Raw genomic sequence first — 22,457 nt, forward strand, 5'->3', positions numbered from 1 at the left:
ACCAACAATGCCGTTTCTCTACTGGATTACTTCACACATGGACAAGACGTTTATATTGTTTGAGGATAGAATGCAGGACCTTGCTTTGCTACTACGTTAATCTTTAAAATGAAATTGACCTAAGAGTAACTTCCAGGAGGTAGTCGATGGGATAGAGAACTTGCATGGATTTGTGTTTATTTCACAAATCTTAAATCAGTTACAATTTTAGAAGGATGGTTTGTGCAAATGTAGCATTTGTTGGTTCAAACTAGATCTGGACTTTACCTCAGAGAAGTGATCCAAGTTCATCACTTGTCTCTCCATGCTACTAACTTGCGCTTTCAGTACTCTGATCTCCATTTCCATCCTAGATTTCTCAGCAATTCGAGAATTTTGAACATCTTCTAAAATTTGAAGTGCATATTGTTCTTGCCTCCATCGAGGAGTCTCTTCTTGTGGACTTGTAACCACTAACTCTAGTGCACGTTCCCTTCCAAAATCCCTTGCACTGTCTCGCAAAGGCACTTTGATCTCCTTGCAAGATGAAATTGGATCCTGAACTGCGTGCCGAGAGTAATACCCAACACTGGTTGTATGTACCCTGTTTGATGGTTCAGCACGAATTCTACCCAATGATTCCTTGATATCTTTTAGATACATAGACCTGGTGTTCTGTGTTCTCTTAACCTCTTCACTACTTGACTTGACAAATTTGATGGAGCGAACTGTATTTATTGAATCAGAAGTTAACCTTTCGCAGCCTTTTGCTGATTCATCGGGCCATCCAATATCATTCTCACCCCGTTCATCCATATTTGAAGGAGCAATTATAAACTCTGCTGAGGTCTGATGTTTTCCAGAAGCTTTGTCGTTCTCCCTAAAAATGGACATCTCGGTTCCATTCTCCAAACTTTCTTGCTTAATTTTTACCAGGTTTCCAGGCTCTTGTGGAAGAGCTCCTTCAGGCTCCTTTCTTGCAGATTCATTTGATTCAGAAGCTTCGACTTCTGATATAGAGTGTTCTTCAAAGGGTGCTTCCTTTTGCTTGTTCTCAGACGGAATTTTAGACCCAGCTAAATTGACAGCTTCTGTTGTAGTTCATGAAACATTTTCATGGCCACATCAGGATTCACTCCTTCACATTCAAGTGCATCAATGTCAGCTGAACCTCTGTTTGTGTTTTCATCTACCACTCCCTGAGCATGCTTCTGCACTGCCTCTTCCTGTGACTGAGATGCATCAGCTACTACAGCCAAACGGATATTACATTGAAAACGCAAACTGTGCTCACCTTCTCCAAACTTGAAGGACACTGGTTGAGTGTTCCCTCTCTTAACCCAGCCATGCTAACCTCCATAACAGTCGAATCAGATTTCAATTCACCAGTATCAATCATACTAGTGTCTTCCGAAATCTTCTTCTCATTCGCATGTCCAACTCCATGGTGATGCTTATCCTCCCTTCCCTGAAACTGTAGAACAAGTTCATCACAATGAACCATATTTAGGCCCCGTTTGGCAGGTTTTATCCCAGCTCCAGCTCCAGCTCCTCTTGGAAATGGCACTGAGCCAAAAGGCACTGTAGCAGGAGCCAGACCCCAAAATGAACTAGGGGCCTACTGACCTAGGAGGAGCTGTGCCAAACGATGCCACAAAGATTTAGATTCTGGAAATGTACTTGCCTCCTTTGTGTTGCAGGCTTCCTTGTTTAGCACTGGATCACTAACATCCGCTGCAACTCCAGAGGTATTCACTCCATCACCACCAAGCTTACAGGCCTCTTCATAGGATACTCCACTTCCATCTGTTACTTCACACTCCACTCTTTCATCCATTACCTGGTCCTGCAAAAGAGTATTATCAAGCTCCACTAATCTATCACTCCCCCGTCCCAATAAGAATGTCATTCTAGCTTTTGTCCTAAGTCAAGCCATCTTAAGTTTGACTAAATTTATATTAAAAAATATCAATATTTATGATTTCATGGTATTAAATAAGGATGGTTAGATTCATCATGAAATATATTTTCTTAGTATACATATTTGGTCTCATGAATATTGATAATCTTCTCTATAAACTTGGTCAAAATTAAGTTGGTTTGGCTAAGGACAAATCTAGAACGATACTCTTTGGGACAGAGGGAGCATAAAAATAGAAAAGATAGGACAAATCAAACAAAAGAGTTATATTCTAGGTGGACTCACTTCTTTGTAATTCAAAAGTTCTTGGTTTTGTAATCCTTTGGTAGGCTTGACCTCGGTATGAGTTGGACCATTTTAATATTGCCCACAGACAAGAACGTCTGCATCTTCTAACATATTCATTTTGTTATTTTCAGTTGTAGCACCTAAATTGTGTCTTTCCTCCCTTGCTAGTTGCTGCAAACAACAATATTTCAGGAATCAGATAAGGTTACCAAACAAAAAAATAATTTTGCAGGCACACTCACTTCTTTCTGGTCCAAACATTTTTGGTTCTGTAATCCTTTGGTAGACTTGACATCCTCCGTACCAGCTGAGTTAATTTGATATTCACCACAAACACTTCTACATGTATCTTCTGACATATTCCTTTTGTCATTTCCAGTTACCGCTTGTAGATCTTGTCTTTCATCCATTGCTACTTGCTGCAAACAACCAAATATCATGATTTAGATAAGCTGTGGTCTCAACAAAATTATAGCAATTAGAGAAGGTGATCAAGGCATATATTCTGCAGCCATGCTCACCATGTCCACGTCCAAAAATTCCTGGTTTTTAATTTCCCGTGCAGCATGAGTTTCATCAACATTGTCTAGATCAGAATTTAGTCCACTATCCAGCGTGTGGCTGCCTTCCACTGTTGTTGCCTCCATGTTCTTGCGTATGATTCTGTTGTCCTGTTCCAGAGCCACTGCCTGCAAAAAAGCATGGTCAGATTAATTAGCAGTTAACAGAAGTACAGACATTTGCAAGCACACCTCATGCATATTCAAGATTTTGTGGTTGGATACTACCTCAATCTCCATAGCAGTTGCATCAGATGATGGTTCCCTCTGATTAATCAGTTCAACATCCTGAACACATGGCTCCTCAATCTTGCCTTCATGAAAACCTTCCATCTTATCTTCTTTTAACTGTACAGTATCTGAACTACATGGCATCTCAGCATTGATTGAATTATTTGAATCTTCTACCACATCCTTATCATTGATTGAGTCATTTGAATCTTCTGCCACATCCTTATAAAACTCCTTTTCTTGTGCTTTAATGGTTTCTCCATGAATTTCCTCAGCACCTGTCCTTGTAAGTCTCTCGCTTTGTCCATCCAACTGCTCACCTATAGTAATTTCACTATGGTTATTTATACTTGTCTCTATCAATGATTTTATGTGTCGACCTTCTGTCTGTTCTAGTACAAAAGCATCACTACTATTCTCCATTAACACCTGGCAGCCCTCTCCTTCTTTTTTTTCGCGAATGCGCACGAGAGTGCGTATCTTTACATTAGAAGAAGGAAGGTTTATGTTACAAGAATGCCGTAGACGGCAGTGACAATTGTTTGGTGACTACATTGTAATTAAGCACATCGAAGTTTCGATTAGAAGAGAGGCAGCTGTCATCTTTGCGCCAGGCAACGTAGGCCCTGAGCTCCTGCTTCGATCCAACGATCAGCTTCGATCTTGATCATGTGGAGCGTCTCGGCGATGGAAGCTGTCAAGCTTCTGAAACACCGCGCGTTGCGTTCCTTCCACAGCTGCCAGGACACGAGGGCGAAGAGCGTGTCGAGACCTTTCCTTCGCTCACCGGGTGCTGCTGCCCGAATTCATCGCCACCAGCCCAAGGTGGTGACTGCGGCCTGAGGCGATTGGATTTCTAGGGCCCTGAGCACCAAGAACCATATCTCTCTGGTAAAGGAGCAAGTCGCCATGATATAATCGATAGTCTCGGGCTCTTGGTCGCAGAGGTAGCAGTTTTCCCGGGCTTCAAGACCATGTCTTCTTCTCCTGTCGCCGGTCCAGTTCCGCCGACGCATGGCCAGCCATAGGAAGATCTTTACTTTGAGTGGTGCCCATGTTTTCCAAATGAGTTTGTGGCCGGGGAATGGAGATGAGCCGGCGTGCAGCATTGTATAGGCCGATCTAGCCGTGTACTCGTCGCTCGCCGTCCAGCGCCACATCGTGCGGTCTCGCTCTCCAGTCAGCTGGACGCCCTCCAGCAGTTGCCATAGGTGTAGGTAATCGATGATCGCCTGCATGGACATTCCACCGGTGAAGCTCCGTGCCCAGGTCCTGTTGTTCATGGCCATGCTCACTGTTTGTCGGCTACGGATTGCTTGCGGTACCAGACTGAGAAGACATGGCGCGAACTCGCCCACCGACTCTCCGTTGAGCCATCTATCTTCCCAGAAGAACGTCTGTTCCCCGTTGCCGACGACCGAGTACGTGGACGCCTTGAAGAAAGCTTGCACCTGGGGGCATGTCTTGATCGGCAGTTGGCTCCAAGCTCTGTCCTGGTCGGCTTTTTGCAGCCATAGCCAGCGTGTTTGCAGGGCGTAACCCGTCAGCTTGATGTCCGTGATCCCCAGCCCGCCGAGCTCCGTTGGTCTGCAGCATGTGGGCCAATCTACCATGCACTTCCCTCGTACTGACTGGTCGGCACCAGCCCAAAAGAACCGGCGGCAGATAGCGTCGATCCCCTTGCGCGCCCAGGCCGGCAAGCTTTCAGCCATCATCGCATAGATGGGCACCGATCGGAGGACGGACTTGATCCAGATTAGTCTTCCTCTCCTGGCCATGAGTGCGCCGTGGCATGGAGGGAGCTTTGCCGCGACGTGCTCAACCAAGGCCTGGAAGCTTGCCTTCGGAATGGCCTTCATGCTAAGTGGTAGTCCGAGGTACCTGATGGGGAAGGGCTGAACCTGGCAGCCGAGTATACCGACGATGTCGTCCAAAACCGCTTCACCACCAAAGATTGGGGTGATGGAGCACTTGGTCATATTTGTTTGGAGCCCGGAGACCTCGCCGAACAAGTTCAGAATGTGTTTTACCACCAGCGCCTCTTGAACTGTTGGCCTGATGAACATGATAACGTCGTCAGCGTATAGGCTGCATTGGTATTTGATTTCCGATGGCCGCATCCGCTTGAGTACCCCGTCGCTCACCGCCTTGGCGAAAAGTCGGTGTAGCATGTCCATGGCGATGATGAAAAGCATCGGGGACAGCGAATCTCCTTGACGCACGCTCCTCAAGTGTTGTATCAAAGGGGCCTGATGGCCGTTGAGCATGATCCGCGATGAGGCTGTGCACAGAAGTGCTTCCACCCAGCCGCACCAAGATTCCCCGAACCCTCTGGCCTTGAGCACATCGAGTAGGAAAGGCCAAGACAGGGTGTCGAACGCCTTGGATATGTCAAGCTTGAGTAGTAGCATGGGTTGCTTCCTTGTCCTGATCAAGACGGCCGCACGTTGAATGAACTTGTAGTTGTCATGAATTGACCGGCCTTGGATGAAGGCGTTCTGGTTCTTGTCGACGATGTCTTTCAGTCTTGGTGCCAGCCGCATTGCCAGAATTTTGGATAGCAGCTTGGCGAAACTATGGATCATGGTAATCGGGCGGAAGAGGGTAGGAGCCAACACGCCGGCCCTCTCCTTCTGCTTGTTTCAATTTATCAACCTCTTTGGACTGATCTACAACATTCTCTGATAGATCCTTGCTATCAGCACAGGGCTTTTCCTTGGTATCCTCCTGAATTGGTGCCTCATTTCTTAATTGTTCATACTTTACTTCTTGAACTTTTGTAGTATTATCTTCAGTTTCTTCCTTCACTAGCCACCTAGCTTCATCCTGTGTTAGTGGATCTATTTGCATGATGTCCTCAGATCTATCAATATCGCTCTCATGCACATTGTGTTTTTCCAGTTCTGCATTGACATCATGAATTTCCCCTTGAGTCTACCATCAGTATCCTCTATTGGCCCACGAGTTCCTCCCAATCCTGTATTTTCTAATTCGGGAACATTCTCAGACTTGTTATTTGTACCCTCTTTCATCAAATCTCCATGAGTTTCCTCCAATCCTGTACATTCTAATCCAGGAACATTTTCAGATTTGTCTGTATCCTCTTTCATCAAATCCTTAGAATCTTCCAGTTTTGCAGGCTCGGCTTGGGAGACTTCTGAAGGTTTCCTATCACTTGTGTTCACTACCAGCCCCCTAATGTTTTCATCTTCTGCATACCCAACTTCAGGGACATCTCCAAGCTTTTTATCAGAATCTCTCCCAGTTAGTCTCATAGTGCCATCGACTTCTGTACGCTCTACTTCATCAACTTTCTCAGGCACCTCAGAATTTAAGTGTAAAGGCAACTTAGCATCTGCTGTGCCCATGTGATCGACTTCAGAAAATTCCTCATGCTCCTCGGCACCTCCCTTTGCAGAAGTACTAATTTGTTCCAGTTCTGCTTCTTCTCCTTGTGCAACTTCCATGGGTATATCTTCCACATCTTTATTTGCTAGATAAGGATGTGTATTGAGTTCTGCATTTTCTGGTTCAGGAACACCCAGAAGAGCTGCACTCATACTATTGGAAGTTGCTAAATCCTCCACTGCTGGATGAACTATCTTTTGCTGAACATCATAGTCTGTTTCCATAAGAACGATGTCTTGTACACATTCTACTCTCTCTATTTGAGGAGATCCATGGGGGGTTTCCTCTCTCTCTCTTTCTCACCCATTCGACTGTTTTCTCCAGCAATCTCTTCTACACAAGGAATCCCCTTCTGTTCCTCAACAAAATCACAAGATGTATTTTCATAATCATTTTTGCCCGAATCGCCAGCAACATTACTATCTTCCATTATGTGAGATTGATAGGATTACGGATCCTACCGCGTAGATCACGGAGTCTGTAGGGATGAGAGGGAGGTGGAGCAGGCTGGGAACCTCGCTGCCGGCGGCTGGACGCCGTGGTGGAGGATGGGCGGCTGCTGCTGTAGCCCTAACTTTCACGCGGCTACAGTAGCGACGGCACTGTTCACGCGTGAACAGTAGAGGCGGCTAGGGTTTCTCCCGGCTCCCTGAGGAAGCCGGAAACAATAATATGTTTCTGCTTGATCTCCAATCGTTTTACAATTCATCTATATATAGTTCTTCTAAAAATAGGAAACTGATTTGGCAATAGCCAATAATTCTAATATAGATAATTATCATGGGCCCTAAGCCCATGCACCAGGCGCCCAGGTCAGCCACCCGTGGGCCTCCTTGCATACTGGACTCCGGTCATAACATCTCTCCCCGCCTGCAAAAACAGCTCGTCCTCGAGCTGGAAGTCGGGGTAGTCAGCACGAAAGTCGTCGAGGATCTCCCACGTCGCGTCATCTTCAGGAAGGCCATTCCACTTGATCAAAACGCGCCAGACCCCGCGGCGCTGCTGGACGCGCAAGGCACGCTCCGGAGCCGGCAGCACCCGACCGTCGTGTACTAGAGGAAGGTCGCCTGGAGTTGGTGGAGAGTCGCCGCGATGCTGCTTCAGGAGGCCAACATGGAAGACGTCGTGGATGCGAGCGCCCTCCGGCAACTGTAGACGGTAGGCGACTCGACCGATGCGTTCGAGGACGCAGAACGGCCCGGCCCAACGGGGCCCCAACTTGCGCTTGGCGCGCGGGTCGAGGGACTGCGTGGTGCGGTGGAGAAGGCGCAGCCAAACCCACGAGCCCACCTCGAACTCCACGTCCCTGTGGTTGGCGTCGTAGTACTTCTTGGACAGCTGCTGAGCTTGAAGGAGCCGCTGACGAACCTCGGCAAGCATCTCGTCACGGCTGCGGAGGAGAGTATCGGCGGCCTCCGTGCGGGCCGTCCCCGGCCTGTAGGGCAGAATGGGCGGTGGAGAGCGGCCGTAGACGACCTCGAAGGGCGTAGCGCGGAGGGCGGTATGGAAGGAAGTATTATAGCAATACTCCGCCCACGACAGCCAGTCCACCCACGCCCGAGGCCGGTCACCTGTCACACAGCGCAAATACATAGCAATCACCTTGTTGACCACCTCGGACTGGCCGTCCGTCTGAGGATGAAAGGCGGTACTCATGCGGAGCTGCACGCCCGCCATCTTGAAAAGGTCCCGCCACACATGGCCAGTGAACACGGGGTCCCGGTCGCTGACGATGGAGAGGGGGAACCCGTGCAGGCGCACAATACCGTCGAAGAAGGCACGAGCGACCGATGTGGCGGTGTAGGGGTGACCGAGTGCAATAAAATGCGCGTACTTGGAGAAACGGTCGACGACGGTGAGGATGACTGACTTGCCCGCCACCTTCGGTAGCCCCTCGATGAAGTCCATGGAGATATCTGCCCACACTTGGGAGGGCACGTCGAGGGGCTGCAGCAGTCCCGCCGGCTGCAGCGTCTCCGTCTTGTTGCGCTGGCACGTGGTACAGGAACGCACCAAGTCCTGAACCAGCACCTTGTCCCGCGGAACGTAGAAGTCGGCGCGGAGGCGATGCAGCGTCTTCTGGATGCCCTCATGGCCGGCCGCATGGGCCAGCAGGAGCACCTGGTGGCGGAGATCCTCATGGTCCGGCACATAAACGCGAGAGCCATGGAGGAGGAGCCCGTGGTCGAGACGCCACGACTCGCCGAGCTCGCCGGCCTGCAGCTGCTGCAGCAGCCGTTGGCCGTCCGGCGCTAATGACGTCGCGCGCCGAATGTCCTCCAGGAGGGAGAACGAGGGCCCTGACACGGCCATAGCCGCCCCGGGGGCTGAAGCAGCCGCATCGTCCGCAACATCGCGGCGGGACAAGGCGTCTGCCACGACATTCAGGCGTCCCGGGCGGTACTCCACCGTGAAGTCGAAGCCGAAAAGTTTACTGATCCACTGGTGCTGAGGAACGGTGGACAAACGCTGGTCAAGCAAAAATTTGAGACTATAATGATCAGTGCGAACCAGGAAGGGCCGCCCCCATAGATAAGGGCGCCAATGGCGCACCGCCTGCACCAATCCGATCAGCTCGCGTTCGTAGGCGGCGAGCTTGAGATGTCGAACTGCAAAGGGCCGGCTGAAGTAGGCGAGGGGTCCTGCGCCCTGGTGGAGGACGGCGCCGAACCCTGCACCCGACGCGTCGCAATCGACCACAAAGGTCTCGTCGAAGTTCGGCATCTGCAGGACGGGCCCTGTGGTCAAGGCGCGCTTGAGCGCCTCGAAAGCTGTAGTCGCTTCGTCGTCCCACAGGAACGCTTCTCGCCGCAAGAGACGCGTCAGCGGGGCAGCGATGATGCCGAAGTCCTTGATGAATTTCCGGTAGTATCCCGCCAGGCCCAAGAAGCCACGGAGGGCCCGGGCGGAGCGGGGAAGCGGCCATGCAGCCACGGCGGCGACCTTGTCGGCGTCCATGGCGACACCGCCCTCGGCTATGACATGGCCCAGATAAGCCACGGACGGCGCCCCAAAGGAGCACTTGGAGCGCTTCAGATGTAGTTGGTGCGCTTGCAGGGCGTTGAGGACGATGTTGACATGCTGCAAGTGCTCGGCCCACGACGAGCTGTAGATAAGTATGTCATCGAAAAATACCAGCACAAACCTCCGGAGGTAGGGGCGGAGGACGTCGTTCATCAAGGCCTGGAAAGTGGCCGGGGCATTGGAGAGCCCAAACGGCATGACAAGGAACTCGAAGTGGCCATGGTGGGTGCGGAACGCCGTCTTGGCGATGTCGTCGGGGTACATCCGCACCTGATGGTACCCGGAGCGGAGGTCAAGTTTGGTGAAGAACCTCGCCCCGTGCAACTCATCGAGGAGTTCGTCGACCACCGGGATCGGGAACTTGTCCTTGGAGGTCTTCGCGTTGAGAGCACGGTAGTCGATGCAAAAACGCCAAGACTGATCCGCCTTCCGCACCAAGAGAACGGGCGCGGAGAAGGGCGACGTGCTGGGCCGGATGATGCCCTGGGCCAGCATAACTGCGCACTGCCGTTCCAGCTCGTCCTTCTGCAGCTGGGGGTAGCGGTAGGGGCGCACCGCCACAGGGGCGGTACCGGGCAGCAGGTGGATGTGGTGGTCATAGGGACGCGCCGGAGGGAGCCCCGTGGGTTCCATGAAGACGGCGGCGTGCTGCTGAAGAAGGGCGTCCAGCAAGGGCATCCGGGAGTCCGGTACCATCGCGGCGAGCAGCTGGGCAGAGGCGGCCGGTTGGGGTGCAGACGCGCCGGCCACCCCCTGCCAGGTGATGCGGCGGCCGTTCCTCCAGAACGATAGCGTGAGGGCCTCGCAGTCCCATAGGATGGGTCCCAAGGTCCGGATGAAGTCGAAACCGATGATGAAGTCAAAACCACCCAAGTTGAGGCCAACGCAGGTGACGGCGAAGTCCTCGTCATAGATGCGAATGGGCACGTTGCGAGCAATACCCTCGCAGGGCATGCGGTCACCATTGGCCACCGTGATCCGCAGGTGGTCACCACCGGCCGGAACTAGGCCGAGGCGACGCATGGTCTCCCCGGCCACGAAGTTGTGCGTCGACCCGGTATCGAGGAGGGCGAGGAAGCGTTCCCCCTTGATGGTGACGGGCAGCAGCATGGAATTAGCCGCCCGAATCCCTGCAACAGCCTGAAGAGAAACCACGAGGGCGTTAGCGGCGGGCGGCGCGTGGGCGTCCTGGTCGACCGGCAAGCCATCCTGGGTGGCGGCTGCCGGCTCGTCGTCGAGGTAGTCGTCGCCCTCTAGGTAGAAGAGCCGCTGGCACACATGGCCGCGAACGTAGGGCTCGTCGCAGTTGAAGCACAACCCCTGACGGCGACGTTCCTGCTGCTCGGCAGGAGACAGGCGACGAAATTGGCGCACGGGCGGGGCTGCGACGGCCCCCTGGACCGGTGGGGGCACGGCCCCTGCCACGGCCGGGGCGACGTTAGGGGGGCGCTGCTGCTGTTGTGCCCAGGCCGATCGCTGTGGTGGTCGGACGCCGCGCGCTGGTGGTGGAGGCGCCGGCGTATACGCGCAGTCCTCAAAGGCCCGCGCTAGGTACATGGCGGACTGGAGATCCGGCGGCGCACGCATCTGTACCTGCTTCCTGATGTGGTCCGGGAGGCCGCCCACGTACAACTCCGCCTTTTGGCGAGCGGAGAGGTCGCGGGCATGGCAGAGCACGGCATTGTAGCGCTCTGAGTAGTCCTGCACAGTAGAGACGAAGGGGAGACGGGCGAGCTCTGCCAAACGGGTACCCATAACCGGTGGTCCAAAACGGAGTGAGCAGAGGGCCCGAAAGCGCTCCCATGGTGGCATTCCCTCGTCTTGCTCCAGGGCATAATACCATGTCTGCGCTGCACCGCGCAAGTGGTAGGACGCGAGCCAAGTCCTAGACGAGACCGGCGTCTGCTGTCCCCTGAAGAACTGCTCGCACTAGTTCAACCAGTTGAGGGGGTCCACCGAGCCATCGAATGTCGGGAACTCCAGCTTGTAGAATTTGGGCCCGGCTTGGGCGCCACCCAAAGCGAACGCCGCAGCAAGGCCGGGGTCGACCACCCCTGTGTACTGGCCGGCCGAGGGTGGAGGTGCTCCCTGGAGCAGCGGTCCATCTACCCCCCCATAGAAGATGTCGCCGGCGGGGGGCAGGGAAGAGGCGGCGATCGTCGATGACGGAGCCGAAGGCGCTGGCGTAGAGGAGACGGCTGTCGAGTAGAGCGGCGCGGAGGCCGCCATCTGGGTCTGCAGCCAGGTGGGCAACGGCGACGGCGAGCTTGGCCACTGCAGCTGATGGAGGGGAACGCTGGGCCCCGAGTGCGGCATGCCGTAGGGGTAGGACACCGCCGGAGCAGACGGCATTGGTGTGGAAGATGCGGTCGTCGGCGGAGGAGCCGGGAACGGCGGCGGCTGCGGTTGCTGGACGAGGCCGTTCCAGGCAGCCCTCATCTCCCGCATCTCGCGCTGGATGTCGAGGACGACGGAGGCCAACGCATGCAACGTGAGGGGGGCCCCGGAAGTAGCCGTTGCATCGGAGATCCCAGAATTCACGAAGGACAGCGGCGCGGTGGGGGTGACGGGCGGCTGCGTGGTGGCTGTAGGCAAGGGAAGCGACATCGTAGCCTGGGAAGCTGATACCAGATTGATAGGATTACGGATCCTACCGCGTAGATCACGGAGTCTGTAGGGATGAGAGGGAGGTGGAGCAGGCTGGGAACCTCGCTGCCGGCGGCTGGACGCCGTGGTGGAGGATGGGCGGCTGCTGCTGTAGCCCTAACTTTCACGCGGCTACAGTAGCGACGGCACTGTTCACGCGTGAACAGTAGAGGCGGCTAGGGTTTCTCCCGGCTCCCTGAGGAAGCCGGAAACAATAATATGTTTCTGCTTGATCTCCAATCGTTTTACAATTCATCTATATATAGTTCTTCTAAAAATAGGAAACTGATTTGGCAATAGCCAATAATTCTAATATAGATAATTATCATGGGCCCTAAGCCCATGCACCAGGCGCCCAGGTCAGCCACCCGTGGGCCTCCTTGCATACTGGACTCCGGTCATAACAGAGATACCACAGGACATCCAGCAGAATCATTTGTAGACTGAACTGGAGCGGCCTCCTCAGGTAAAGCCACTGCATCATGAGAATTGTTCATAACACCTGCATCAACTTCATGCTGGCTCTGTGGCACAGCTTCAATTGCTTCCTCGGCAGCCCTTCCAAATTCTTTTGGAACTGCATTTCTTTCATCTGACTCCATTACAATTCCTGTGTTGTTTCCCGATGGATTCATCCCTGTAACACAAATAGCTCCCTCTATGACAACCTTTTCTTCTACCTCTTCTATGACCGGAGCACTAGCTTCTTCAGATCTACCAGATACACTAGCAGCTTCCTTCTGCTCCTCCATTACTGCAGTGGCTCCTTCTTCTAACTTATCTGGGATATCAAGAGAAATAACCACAGGAACTTTAACTATTTCCTCCTCCAGCGTTGCAGGTACACCAGCTTCAGGTTCACATGGGATGTCTGGAGGCTCATCAACCATGAAGTTTCCTCTCTCCTAGAGCCGGGGTCATGTCATTATCCATCAATGCCGTTACAGGTGCAGTCGTTGTCTGCTTCCTTGGCATAAGTAGCACAATATCATCATTGGTAGTTCCAACATTAGGCAACAAGGCCTCCTCCGATCCCATGTCACTAGTGGTGTCACTAATCTCATTCCTTGCAGTTGGAAGCCAATCCGACAACTTAGTATCATACAACTCTTCAAGTTTGCGCTTTTTGTCAGTAGTAGGAGAGACACGGGCCTTCTTCATCCTCCGCTCCTTCTCAGCCTCAGCTTCCATGGCCGCTGGTGTCTTTTTCACCTTGCGCTTGGAAGTCTTCCACTCTACTGGAGCACTTGCTGCTGCAGCATCAATGTCAGAAGGCAGAAGTTGCTGCCTCCACCACTGTGCGTACCGTGCTGTGATTCCAGGTACAGAGTGAGGGATGAAGAAAGCCACATCCTTACCCTCCAGCTGGTAGGTCTGCCAAGCAATCGCCCAATCCTGGTTGGCACGGTGAACATCCCCGGGTACATCTTGGTCCAGTCCAAACTGTCTGGCGACGCGGTGCGGGAGGTACTGCTCAATGCAATCCATCCCTACGAGCTCACAGGGGCGCAAGAAATGTGCGATCGATGTCAGTTCATCGTTCCCGGCTAGATCACTGCTGTGAACCCACCCTGTGTGTTCCATGGAGCTGACATAAGGCTGCCACACAAAGTTGTATCCTGTGTTGAGGGCCTGACGTATCTGCGCCGGGTTCAGCTTTCTGCTCAGATCATGCCACCGAGCGGCAAGCGGGTCGCCCGCCACGAGTGGGTTCACCTTTGTAGGCCTGAGGGCAGGGAAGCGCTCCCACATCCAAAGATGAAGAATGTAGAGGGGCGAGTAGACGGATAAGGAGGAGAGCATATCGGCGTCGCCTGCGGTGGCGGTGGCGCCCGCGGCGATGAGGAAGGCCTTTGTCACATCTGGTGACCACCACTGAAGCCGTCTACGTTACTAGCTTTACGTATTGCGTTGTATTACGTTTCCATTATTGTACTGTCATGTGGGGCCGAGTGGCCAGAGACTGTAATGGCACATAAGTGCCCAACCATGTGCCGTGTTCGGCAGACTCTTCTCATTCAGTAAATCCAAGTCGCCAAGGCAGAGGGCTTGCCCTGCCGGCGTCCTTGTTCCGTACCCTTATCGTGCTCACGTCGACGGCGATTAGCCGGCGGCCAAGGGTGTGACAAGTGGTATCAGAGACGTTCTATCCTTGGCGTGGGTGGCGGGCGCTCATCGCTCCTCATCACCGCTTCTACCTTAGCTCCGACAACCTTCGACTCTGGATCCGACGAACCACCACCACCACCACTACAACGGTGCTCATCCCCTCCTCGGTAACCTCCCGAAATCGTTCGCTTAGATCGCAGTTCGTAATTCCGGTGAGCAAGCGGGTCGCCCACAAGGTGTTCGACGTGAGGTCCCAGAGGTCCCTCTGGTTGAACTGGGTCGGCGGCGGCATCGGTGTCACCAAGCTTGAGCACCAACACACCCACCTTCCACTATCAGCACACCACCACCCATCCCCTCGGATCCGCATCATCTGCAGCTGCGTCTCGGTTTCATTCAAATCCTTCATCACGGCTCCATTAAAGCCATCCAAGCAGACTCAGATACTCCTGGACAACATGTCGAAGAACACTGAAGAGGAGAAGACTCGGTGGGATCAGGTTATGGAGCACTTTGATCTGCTGTTCACTAGAGTCAATGACATTGGAGAAGTCCAGCAACAGATGAAAACCCAGATGGACATCAAAGGCCAAGCAATGGACAATTATACAGCTGAGCAACAATTGATAGCCCAACAAGTTAAGGCTAATGGTGCAGCGGTCGCTCAACTCACAATGAGACAGTTTGACAATGATGGGGCTTTTTTAGATAATTCCTCACTATCTGAAATTTTTGATGAGAAGGAAGACTTTGAGAATGTGTTTGCCAGAAACAAAGGCACTCACAAACCGAAATCATCCAAGACAAGGAGGCCACCTCCTAAGCATGATAAGAAGAATCCTTTGCCGTACCAAGCTATGCCCAAGATGCAATTTCCAAAGTTTGATGGTCAAAACACAAAGATCTGGAAAGATAATTGCCTGAGCTACTTTGAGCTATATCAACTGCCAAAAGGGATGTGGATTACTGCAGCCCACCTACATTTTGAAGGGAATGTTGCGAAGTGGTACCAAGCATATAAACAGAACCACACTTTCAAGAATTGGGACCATTTTTGTTCAGTGGTAGAAGAAGAGTTTGGATCTGATGATTTCAGAACTGCCATGAATGCTCTGCTGGATCTTAAGCAAACTGGCACTGTTGAAGATTACACCTCGCAGTTTCAGGCTCTGTAGTATGATGTTACCATGCACAACTCACACTATGATGAGATGTTTTTCACGCCACAATATATCAGAGGGCTCAAAGAGGAGATAAGGACTACTGTGGAGCCTCAAATGCCCCAGACGGTGCAAAAAGCATCAACCATTGCCAGGATTCAGCAAGGGATGCTTGAGTGAAGCAAAACCAGATATAACCGAGCCAATTCTCAGGTCAGGCCTTATGGACCGCCAAAGACTGAATACAAACAACCACAACAAATATCAACCCTGTGGAAGGACCGACAATTACGGGACTATCACAAAGCAAATGGCCTGTGTTTCTCTTGTGGTGAAAAATTTGTGCTAGGACACCTCGAGGTCTGTTCCAAGCGACAAAAACCACAAGTCAATGCTATTATGCTCAATGACCTAGACAGGGAATTATCTGATGAAGTCCTTAATGAGCTAGCAGTGGAGGACCAGTTGCATGAGGAGTTCTGTCAACTCTCCCTCAATGCCTTATCCAGTCAGAACAGTACAAGTTGCATTCAATTGAAGGCTAGAGTCAAAGACAAAGTTCTTCTTATACTAGTAGATAGTGGAAGTACTCACAGCTTCATTAGTTCACAGTTTGTTGAACTGGCTAAGCTACACACAGTGCCCACTAGTACCAGGAAAGTAAAACTTGCAAATGGTGAAGGGCTGCAAACAGATAGGATGGTGCCTCAACTCCAATGCTATTGTCAGGGTCAAAGTTTCACTACTGACATGGTGGTACTGGAGATGCAACCATATGATGCCATATTAGGATGTGATTGGCTCCAAGCACACAGCCCCATGGAATGTGATTGGAAGAACAGAACCTTTCTGAAGAGGGCAGGACAGTGACACTCCAGGGGTTGCACGAGCCACCGTTGCAACTATCATCCATCTCTACCACAAAGGTTTACAATTCCACTAAAGGTAATGATATATGGGCCTTTGTCCTGCTAGACCATACCACAGAATTTTTTTCCCCACCAAACCAAAACAAACCAGTCCACATCCAAATGAAATCCAAAACCTCCTCACTGCCTACAAGGATGTATTCACTGATCCAAAACTCCTACCACCACAAAGAACCTATGATCATGCTATCCCACTCATCCCTGGCTCTATTCCCATCAATTCCAGACCATACCACTACTCTCCCTTACACAAAATAGAAATAGAGAACCAGGTATAGTAGCTCTTATAGGCAGGACTCATAGCTCATAGCCACAGTCCATTTGCATCTCTAGTGCTTTTGGTAAAAAAAGATAGGTCCTGGCGGTTCTGTGTGGATTACAGGAAATTGAATGACATCACAATCAAAAATAGATTTCCAATGCCAGTAATTGAGGAAATATTGGATGAACTCTCAGGAGCTAAAGTCTTCACAAAACTAGACATGAGATCTAGATACCACCAAGTTAGGATGTTGCCTGGGGATGAACACAAGACTACATTCAAGACACATCAAGGTCATTATCAATTCAAAGTCATGCTTTTTGGCTTGACCAATGCACCAGCTACCTTCTAGTGTGTCATGAATGAAATCCTCCAACCATTTTTGAGGCACTTCGTCTTGGTCTTCTTAGATGACATATTGATATACAGTACTTCTCTAGAGGAACACACCCAACATTTGGAACAAGTGTTAGCTACTCTGAGAAAACATCAGTTATATCTGAAGGAATCCAAGTGCACATTTGCTAAGGATAGCTTGGAATACTTAGGCCACATCATCTCCTCTCAGGGGGTCTCCACTGATCCAAGCAAGATACATGATATGCTTCAGTGGCCTATGCCTACTTCCATGACTGAGTTGAGGGCCTTCTAGGATTAACAGGCTATTATAGGAAATTTGTCAAAAATTATGGGATCATGGCTAAACCTTTGACAGCCATCCTTTGGCTTAAACAGTTTGCCTGGAATCCAACAGCACAAGCAGCTTTTGATGATCTCAAAGTGGCAATGACAAGAACTCCAGTTTTGGCCCTACCCAATTTCCAAGAACCTTTCACAGTGGAAACAGATGCCTATCAAGATGGGATAGGAGTTGTCCTCATGTAGAAGGGACAACCTATAGCATACCTCAGTAAGGCTTTGGGAGAGAAACATAAATCTTTATCTATATATGAAAAGGAGTTCTTAGCTCTCATCATGGCTATAGAAAGATGGAGGCACTATATGTAGAGAGGAGAATTTTTCGTTCAGACTGACCATAAGTCATTAGCTTATCTAAATGAGCAAAATCTTCAATCTGACATGCAGAGAAAGGCAATGAATAGGCTCATGGGATTACACTTCAAAATCATCTATAAGAAGGGAAAAGATAACATTGCTGCATATGCCCTGTCTAGGGTGGCACACATGATGGCTCTTCAAGCAATATCAGTAGTCCAACCAGCTTGGGTAGAGGAAGTTCTCAACTCCTACACCACTGATTCACGAGCACAGCAACTATTGCAAAGATTGGCTATTACTAGCCCAGATAACCAAGGATACAGCTTGGATAGGGGCATCAAATGGTACCAAGGGAAGGTGTGGATAGGCAGCAATTCAGCTCTCCAGACAAAACTCATAGCAACTTGTCACTCCAGTGCACTGGGGGTCACTCAGGTATTGCTACAACTTACTACAGACTCAAGAAACATTTTGCATGGAAAGGGATGAAGCAAGATGTGGAAAATTTTGTGAAACAGTGCACCACCTGTCAACATGCAAAACATTCACTTCAACACCTTATGGGTCTTCTGTAGCCTTTACCCATCCCACAAGGGGTTTGGTAGAATTTGACAATGGATTTTATAGAGGGCCTTCCAAAATCAGAAGGGTGCAGTGTCATCTTGGTAATTGTGGATAGGCTGACAAAGTATGCACATTTTTTACCAGTCAAGCACCCCTATACTGCTGCTACAATTGCTCAGCTGTTTATGGATCATGTGGTTAAGTTACATGGATTACCAGCCTCAATTGTCTCTAACAGGGACACCATTTTTGTTAGCCATTTCTAGAGAGAATTATTTAAACTGTATAAGGTCAACTTGCAACTTAGCACTGCTTATCATCCGCAAACGGATGGACAATCTGAGAGAGTAAATCAGTGTCTAGAAATGTACCTAAGGTGTGTTGTGCAAGACTCTCCTAAATCATGGAAATCATGGCTTTCTTTGGCAGAGTTATGGTATAACTCATCATTGCATTCTGCCCTGGGTTGTTCACCATTCAAAGCATTGTATGGTTATGAACCTAACATTAGAGCAGTGACATCTCTTCCACCCACAACAAATGCATCAGTAGCTGATATTATTGAACACCGTGAGCTCCATCTACAATCACTGAAAGACCATTTGGCAAGGGCACAAAATAGAATGAAGCTGGTGGTAGATTCCAAACGCTAGGATTATCAGTTTTCAGTTGGTGACAAAGTGCTACTGAAACTATAGCCTTATACTCAGTCAACTGTAGCTAACAGACCATACCCGAAACTGGCCTACAAGTATTTTGGTCCTTACACTGTGCTAGAGAGGGTGGGATCAGTAGCTTATCGGCTGCAATTACCAGAAGGATCATTGATTCACCCAGTTTTCCACATCTCACAACTGAAACCATACACTAAAGACTATACGCCAGTTTTTGACACTTTGCCTGTCCTAACTGACTTGGATACAGCTAATACAACGCCAAGGGAAATCATTGATCGTCGCATGGTCAAGAAAGGCAATACTGTCGTACCTCAAGTGAAGCTAACCTGGGTGGGTCTGCCTGATACTGCAGCAACCTGGGAGGACTACTACGTCGTCAAGAATAGGTTCCCTGAAGCAGCAGCTTGGGGGCAAGCTGCAACTCAAGCGGGGGGAGATGTCACACCCGTTGACCACCATTGAAGCCGTCTACGTTACTAGCTTTACGTATTGCGTTGTATTACATTTCCATTATTGTACTGTCATGTGGGGCCGAGTGGCCAGAGACTGTAATGGCACATAAGTGCCCAAACCATGTGCCGTGTTCGATAGACTCTTCATGTTTAGTAAATCCAAGTCGCCAAGGCAGAGGGCTTGCCCTGCCGGCGTCCTTGTTCTATACCCTTATTGTGCTCACGTCGACGGCGATTAGCCGGTGGCCAAGGGTATGATAGCCTTGATCTTGCAGAGGTCCTGGTAGATGGAGGTGAGGATGGCGAGCGCGAGGGTGACGCGGTCCCCGCGCACGAGGCGGACGGCGATGGGGAAGACGGCCTAGCGCATGGTAGACTCCAGGTGGCCTGGGAGGACAAAATGTGTGAGCCAGAGCGCGAGGAAGGCGGCATGCTCAAAGACGGGGTCGTTGTTGTCGTCGGTGAGGAAGTGCTTGATCTAGGCGGAGTGGTGCACCTTCTTGCAGGCGCTACGGTTGAAGCCAAGGCACACGCTATTGAGGGAGGCCTCATCGGGGTGCCACTAGGGTAGGAGCGGGGCCGGGGTGCTGAGGGCGGGGAAGCCGGTGAGGACGGTGACGTCCTGGAGGGTGAAAGTGGCCTCCCCCCAGGGGAAGGTGAAGGTGGCGGTGGCGGGGCACCAGAAGGAGGCAAGGTGGAGGACGGCGGAGGCGTCGCGCTTGAAGCAGAGGGTGGAGGCGAGGACATCGTCGTGGATGCTGAGGTGGCGCGTGGAGCGGGCGAAGCTTGGTGACCCAGTCTTCCCAGTGGCGGGGGATGCCGAGCCAGCCACGGAAGGAGAGGCGGTGCTCGGCGGATGCGGTGGCCTATGGTGGGGGCGACGAGCGGAAGGGGGGAGGCAGGGGCGGGGGAGACGCGTGGTGGAGCGGGAGGAGGAGGTGCGCTAGGCGGGGCACCGGACCCTCCTCCATGTCGAGTGGGACCTATTGGACGAGGAGGACGACGTCCCTGTCACTGTCATCGAAGGCCATCACGGTGGCGGCGGCAGACTGGATTAGGTTTCGGGAGCGTCGGATCACATAATCAGAAGAGACCACCTACTCGCTCCTCCTGCAAATACGCTTTTTCCTATTTTTCTCTCCTATCAAAATAGTGAAGTCAATTCTATAAAAAATATATATAGTAAAGTCAATAATAAAGTTATCAGAGTCGCTGATTTCTAATACCGGCTGACACGTGTCTTTAAAAAAACTTACCTCTCTATTAGAGAAATAACATTTTCTTTATAAGGACTCATTATATTATAATAATATAGTTGCTTCTCCATAGTATATGCATGAATGAATTCCTTACTTAGCTCTAAATGTTAACTAGTTTTCCTGCTTAGCATTCATATTTCTTTCTTTCTTAGTGACCACAACTTTAGTTTTTATGACTCTCCTATTAGTTTTTGGTGTTAAATGAGAGAAGAAATAACCGCTTCTAAGCCATGTCAATAGATAGAATAGGTAAATTGGTAAACACCTTGACCCTGTGATGACAAGTCCTACTAATTCTACTCTGCATTTTTTTACATACTCTACTCTATGAATTGAACAAAACAAGTAATACAAGAGTAAAATGGACAATCAAAACCATGAGAAGATGGCATAAGATATATCCCATGGTTCGATGACTTGCCTGACACCTACATCTATATTGAGGCAAGCCCTTGGATCACCGCACCATTACTAAACAACCCCACAAAGGTTGGGTTTGACATGAGCTTAGTCTTGAGCCAGCTCGATCAAAAGGTGCTTTTGAAGTGTCAATTCCACTAAAGTTGCTTTTTGTGAATCTCCAGCGAGGATGAGAACAAGAGCCTCTCATAATCGATCTCCGGAGCACCGGTACCACACAATGTCCAAATGAGTGCTTGATGGAGTCACTGTTGCTCCAAGCCATCTAGGTGACGGTAACCACCAAGAGTTAAAAAAAACCCATAGCAAACACAATCACCTAGTGCCCCTAGTGCTAGCACTCTGGTGAACAACAGAGAATTCCAGTGAGCTCTCAAGCCTTGCGCGCACTAAACATGTTATATGGAATTAAGCTCCGATGAGCACTCCGATGCTACCACTGGAGAGATCTACCGCCCATTTTACACTTCCTGTGCACCTTCTCGCCATTGTTCCGTGATCAACACCTAAACTCTGGTGCCCACCTCTCTAGTGGCACCGAAAGTTAGGGTTCCTACATTAAAAATCAACAATGCTCTGTGTATTAGGCTAAGCTCCGGTGCCACTCTCTGGTGGGACACCGAAGAGCTCCGATGGATGATCGGACCAATCTACTTAGGGCCAATACTAAAATTGGCCCATCGAGCTTCTCTCTTCAAACCTTCTAAAATGCCTAACTCCAATAGGTATCATACAGGAAAACCATCACCTTTAACATTGAGTTAGCATTTTGAAAACATTTTTCAAAGATTTTCACTTGCACCTCACCGCGCCACTCTATCTAATACATATGCAATGTTAGACCTTGTCCAGTAGCACTAGATAATTGCATTAGCTAAAGATTTTCCCTCTTTGTAGTAGACTATCTATCCTAAACCTGAATAATTTACTTCTCTAATCACCTTAGGACGGTGTGGGGGGTATAACCCTAGGTACCCACAGCGTAAGACATGGGCCTGCACCATCAGGGACGGTCCAGCCCACAAGATTAAGGCGTGCGGTGCAAGGCGCTGCTCGACGTGCACCACAAGGCATCAGGAAGGAATCCCAAAGATAGAGATAGATTGGATCGGATATACTAGATATCATATTCCTTATGAAGATTGTCATGTAACTGACTAGATTTAGATCTAACCGACCTGTAACCCTATCCCCTGGCTATATAAGGCGGGTAGGGGACCCCCTCAAAATCATCTCTCATTATCTCATCATCAATACAATCCACCAGAACACAGGACATAGGGTATTATGTCATATTGATGGCCTGAACCTGTCTAAACTTCGTGTCTCTATGCTTGTGTTACCATCCGGTTCCTGATCACGCGCACCTTCACCACTCAATCTACCATCGTGGGTATACCCCTTTGAAAGCCCTAGTTTGGTTTTGGCTAATTGATGAAACCTATGGACTAATCCTCGATCTAAGTGTGTAGACAAGTTAGGATGGTTGAACATCAAGTGGTGGAGCTAGATGATGGTCATGGCAAAGGTGATGGCCAAAATATGATGATCAAGTGCTCCAACTTGGAA

General features: G+C 50.3%; 1 pseudogene; it reads right to left on the reverse strand.

Annotated features, from left to right (window-relative positions):
* Positions 1 to 207: 207 nt before the first annotated feature.
* Positions 208 to 20,240, reverse strand: LOC136477816 (uncharacterized; annotated as a pseudogene).
* Between the last annotated feature and the right edge of the window lie 2,217 nt (positions 20,241 to 22,457).

The sequence above is a fragment of the Miscanthus floridulus genome, chromosome 8, assembly GCF_019320115.1.
Source record: "Miscanthus floridulus cultivar M001 chromosome 8, ASM1932011v1, whole genome shotgun sequence".
NCBI lineage: Eukaryota > Viridiplantae > Streptophyta > Magnoliopsida > Poales > Poaceae > Miscanthus > Miscanthus floridulus.